Genomic DNA, 6,000 nt, shown 5'->3' with positions numbered 1-6,000 from the left:
CATGCTTTTCACCTCTGCCTCCAATACTCTGAACTTTCATTCACATCAGGACCCAGATGGCTCAGTAGGAGAAAGTGAGGCTGGTGACTTTGCACAGCCCTCCCTCACATAAATCCAATTCCCTTGCATGTCATGGTCCTCCCTGGGAGGGAAGGACAAAAGCTCAAGTGCCACTTCTTTCAAGAGATCTCTCCTGAAGTTCCCAGTAGTTTCCCCCAATGCTTTCCTGCCCTCAAAGTCTATGGCACATAGTAGGTGCTTAATAAATGTTTACTGGCTGACTTGGTATATATTGTGTATTTACTTTTGTATGTATATAGTTTCCTTTCCAGTTTTCAGCCTTCAGTATCAGTGCTTAGCCCAGTGCTTGGATAGTAGGTACTGAAATGTTTCTTGAAATGAACAATATAAAATGTCTTGAAAAATCATTAAAAACAGATCACAAAGATTCTCAATTGACAGCCTGCACAAGATGTTTTTTCCCAAAGGCAATAAAGGATTCATGAAAGACTTCTCTTTAACTTTCTACATAGATTTTTCTTTTAATGTTACTAGCTTTTTCTTCCATTCCTCCAGATTGCCTCTCACATATATGTATTTGCATTCCCAATTGTTATCTCTTTTTCTTCTTTACAGAGATTCATCTTTGTGGATTCATTTTTTTCTTTTCTCCTGGTTATTCTTTACAAGCCATAAATTCTGTTTTTATTATCCTTATAATTCTGATCTGGAAGTATCCTTCTGTGGTTCCATGCTTTCTAGGGACTCCAGTAAGTCTTTTGCTTCCACAGGTGTTGTTAAATTTTCTTTTGTCCTACTATATCTAACAACATCAAAGAGTAGATTTTATTCCCCTTATTGTATAATTCCAAGTTGTGCAAAATATAAGGTGTGTAAAATGAAGCCTCAGGTCTCCTGTGATTTACATTTGTCTTTAAGTGATCTGGAGCATTTTTGCATATAGTTCTTGAAAGTTTGCATTTCTGACCTTTTTTTAACTGCATAATTTTGGTCATATTTCTGTTGGTTATCTTTGCATTCAGGAATACCAAACACTTAAGAGATATTTGATAGTTTCTTTTCCCATTCAACCTTCTCATTCCAGGTGCATTTTGGTTGCACCTTTTAATTTCAAGTAGTATAAATCATCTTTTGTAATTATTTCTACCCCTATTTACTGTAATTATCTCTTTCCTTGAGCTACTTTTATAATAGTACTAAAATGATTCCTTTGCAGTCTGTAAGTGCTATTCCCCCTTTATTTCTACTTTTTTTTATTTTTCCATCAATATTTTAGATCTTTTATTCATACAAAATTGAATATTGATATTTTACCTAGATCTGCAAAATATCCTTTTGACTTATTAATGTAACATTAAATCTGTAAATTAACTTTGAAATTACTGTAGTTGCTTAGTCATTTTTCATGTATGTCCCACTCTTTGAGACCCTTTTTTAGGGTTTTTCCTGGCAAAGATACTGAAGTTGTTTGCCATTTCCTTCTTGAGTTCATATTTCAGATGAGGAAACTGAAGCAAACAGGGTCAAGTGACTTGTTCAGGCTCACACAGCTAGTTAATTATCTAAGGCCATATTTGGGCTTCAGAATCCTGATTCGAGGCCCAATGCCATATTTTTATTCTTACTGTTAATTTTTTTATCTAAGAAGCATTTTGCAATTTACTACATAAGTATTGAGTATGCTTGGATAAATTGTTCCCTATATGTTTTATACATTTTGTAGCTATTTTGAGTAGGATTCCTTTTATTACTATTGCCTCTTAGATTCTGTAGTTCTATGCAAATGCTGTTGATTTTTGATGGAGTTTTTCTGCAGCTTTGTAAAAGTTATTTCTTGCTTGGCTGATTCCCCAGGGTTTTCTATCCTATCTCATATCATATATCAAATAAACAACAGAGTTTTTTATCCTCTTTACCAATTTTTATACTTTTATACTTTATACTTTTTATACTTTTAATTTCTTTCTCATTTTGGTTTTACTGAAATTTATTTCTACAGTTCTTGGGAAATTTCTGATACTAAGAACTGATTTTAAATACATCCTTACATTCAAAGAAGATCCCTCTATGCCTACCCCTTGTAGGGATTTTAAATAAAAATGCTGTAGTAGTAGTAGTAGTAGTAGTAGTAGTAGTAGTAGTAGTAGTGGTGGTGGTGGTGTATTTTCTGAATTTATTGAGATAATACTGTGGATTTGGACATTTCAGCTCTTTATAAGATTCTGTTAATTGTTTTCTCAATAACAAACCATTCTTCTATCATTCCCATGAATCCAATTTAGTCATAATGGCTTCTTGAGCAAATTGTGGCCATCTGTTTCAAAGTTTCTTACTTAACATTTTTTGGGGGTTTGTTTTTTTTGCAAGGCAATGGGGTTAACTGACTTGTCCAAGGTCACACAGAAATTATTAAGTGTTTGAGGCCCTATTTGAACTCAGGTCCTCCAGACTCCAGGGCTAGTGACCTATCTACTAGGCCACCTGGCTGCCCCCCCATTTAACATTTTTAATCAATATTCAATTAATATTGACCTACAATTCTTTGCCTTATCCTTTCTTGGTTAAGGTAGTAAAACAATATTTTTCTTATGAAAAGTTTGTGATAGAATGCTTTCTTCCTCCGTATTTTAGAATATTTGTATGATGTTTGTAATAATTGTTCTTTAAAAGTTTGATAGAATTCTCCTATAAAACCATCAGGACCAATTTTTTTTTTTTAGTAGTTCCTTTACAATTAATTCTATTTCCCTTTGTTTAATATTTCTATATACTCTATTTAGGTATTTTATGTAATTTTAAAGTAATTCTCTTATTTCTTTTGTTTTGATAGTTTTGATTACATGTTCTTCTGTTGAGTAGGTTCTGATAATTCCTCTTATAGCTTAGTTTTGTTGCATTTTTTCTTGTTCATTTTTATTTTGTTAACTTGATTTTCTGTCTTTTTTCTTAAACTAGGTTAGTCAAAGGTTTTTCAATTTTGCACTTTCCAAAGAACCAGCTCTCCAATTTGTCTGTTTCTCCTCTAATTTTCAAGATTTTTTTCTCTTTTGGGCTAATTTGTTGGGATTGTATATTTTAATGCATATTCAATTCATTAATCTTCTTTTTCTATTTTGTGTGTGTGTGTGTGTGTGTGTGTGTGTGTGTGTGTGTGTGTGTGTGTGTGTGTGTATGTTTTAGGGATACATTTTCCCCAAAAAAATTCCTGTCTGCATTCCAGAAGTTTTGATGTTGTCTCATCACCCATTGTCTAATGTTTCTATGATTTGTTCTTTTGACCAACTTGTTATTTAAGATTTCATTAAATCTTTAGAGACCCCTAAATTGTTTCCATTTTTGCTTAAATTTCCCTAGTTGCCAATGCCTCATAAATTTTTTATCTGTTATTTTTACCTAATCTGTAATATTATTGGTAAAGTGAATTCCTAGTGCATATCAGCAAATTGTTCTGCAACTAGTCATGTTAGAGTTGTCTAATAACTTGTCATAGGAGAAGAGAATTACAAGGCTAACTTTCTATCAAGCATGCATTTAATACTTACTGAATTGGTTACCAGTTTGCATCAGTAAAAGAAACATTTGGACTAGATTATTCATGAAATGTCATTACCCCAGTCCTGAGTACCCTTGGTCAACTGATAACACATAGAGAATGATTAAATCTGGGCTACAGTAGATAATATGGTAATGTGGACTTGGTCTTTAAAAGGACAATAGGCACAAATTATGAACAAACATATAAGATAACAAAGATAAAAGATGTAAGCTTGGGCTAGGGAAGAGTAAGTAAAATGAAGAGAGAAAAAGAACAAGTTTATGTCAACAAGACTATAGAAGGAACCTCTCAATATTAGCAATGGCAGTGGTGGAAAAGGGATGAAGAAGATTCTGAGTGGGGGATAGCTAAATTCTAATTTTGCTAGAAGAAATGAATGGGAGATTGGGTTAAATAATTAAAGGAATTCCCTCCAAAATCATGTAAAAACAGAGTTAAGGGTACAGGGCCAAAGGATACATTATTTGAGAAATTATACTTAAGTAAAGAAGACATCCTGACATTTACCAAATATATACAGAAGAAGCATACAAAGGCTCTCAGAATATATTCTTCACAAATCAATGAAAACACTGAGGAAGAAACAAGTCAATAAGAAAGATAAACCTTTTTTTTTTCAAAATCTCTAAAGAGAAAAATTGCAGATGATTGGGAATGAACACACACAGTGCTTCTACCAAAAAAAAAAAAGGAGGGGGGGGGAGAAAACATTGCAACTACCAGCTCTTATGCTGGTATCTCTATGAGATTTTTATTAAAATTATCAGAAAGGATATTTCTGATGAAAAATGGAACAGGTAGATTGGTTTTATTTTTAGATTTTGCAAGGCAAATGGGGTTAAGTGGCTTGCCCAAGGCCACACAACTAGGTAATTATTAAGTGTCTGAGGCTGGATTTGAGCTCAGGTACTCCTGACTCCAGGGCTGGTGCTCTATCCACTGCACTACCTTGCCACCCCTGAACAGGTAGATTTTTAAAAATGATTATTTATAACAGTTATCTTTACAATCAGACATCTGAGAGCATACTGATTGAAAACAATATAGAAAACAAGATCCTATTGTGACCACTGTTTATTGATTTTTAAAAGAAACTTGCAGTCTTTGAAGGCTTTCCTCAAATAATTTCCTCTTATTAAAAAAGTACAAGTCATATATCAAAATTATAAGACTGACATATATAACTTCTGGAATAATTTTAATAATCTAGAATCTTAGTATTAAATGAGGTGCAAAAGTTCAAGACAAAGACTGAGATGATGATAACTAACAATTGACAATTATAATAATACATTGTATTATTGTCTTCAATCACATTCTGGTTGGGTGATGCTATCTAGAGGGAAAAAACATACTTTAGGAAAGATTAAGAGGAACCTCCCTTTCTCTGGTCATATGACTTCCCTAGAAATGCCTCTTTGGTCTTTTTGTTCTATTTGCTATAAGTACAGGTAATAAGGCGGAATACTTGATCTTGGGAGTTTCAATGGCTGGGAGAGTCAGCTACCAGAATCCAAGAATTATAAACCAGGCCAGGTTTTGTAGCCTGCTTGGAACTGATGCCACAAGGAGCATCAAGGAGTATTAATAATATAGAGTGAGCTCACTGGGAGTAACATTTGAGACCTCAGTCTAGCAGAACTGATCTGAATGTGAAGCTATAGGAAATGAGCTAAAGTTCTGAACCCAATTTTTCCCCCAACTCTCTCACCTCTGAAGACCTGGGATAATATGGGTAAATATTTGTATGTTCTAGGGCATATTTTTGAAGTAAATGTTTTTGGCAAAAGACAGACTGATATAGATATGTCTATAGAAATATTTCATACACACACACACACATAAAATTTTAAGGTTTGAGAAACACTTTACAAAAACCTCATTTGATTTTTACCACAACTTTGTTCAGTTCGTATTACTGATATTGTCTCCATTTTACAGATAAGGAAATTGAGGCCGAGTGGTTAAGTGCTTTGTCTATAATTATACAATTTGTGTCAACAGCAAAAGTGTAACTCAAGATGTAAAAGCACTCTTTGCACTTTTACAGCACTTTCTCAAAGATGATGCTTGCCAGTTTCAAAGATGTCAGCAAAACTGCAAATGAGTTCTTTGACTATAAGGTTTCTATTTATAAACTGACTTTGTACACCAAAGCCCCATATTGCAAAATTTTCCTTAGAACCTTGAGAGGAAGGTGAAAGAGACTGAACTAAGAAGTTACAACTGAGAATGATATAAATGAAAACTATATCCTTCGAAGTTTCAATGAGCAGCCCGTAAAGTCAGTAAAACAATGTATGTGCAGATAACAATATTGTGGATGAACAGTAAATGGGCTCAATATTGAGTAGCAAGAAATGGTCAGGCTACATCAAATTTGAGGATCATACAATACTTAAAATGATCCCAAATAGTTTGGT

The sequence above is a fragment of the Macrotis lagotis genome, chromosome 1 (genome assembly GCF_037893015.1).
Source record: "Macrotis lagotis isolate mMagLag1 chromosome 1, bilby.v1.9.chrom.fasta, whole genome shotgun sequence".
NCBI classification, from domain to species: domain Eukaryota; kingdom Metazoa; phylum Chordata; class Mammalia; order Peramelemorphia; family Peramelidae; genus Macrotis; species Macrotis lagotis.
The sequence above is the reverse complement of the archived record's forward strand: the minus strand, read 5'-3'. Positions refer to the sequence as shown.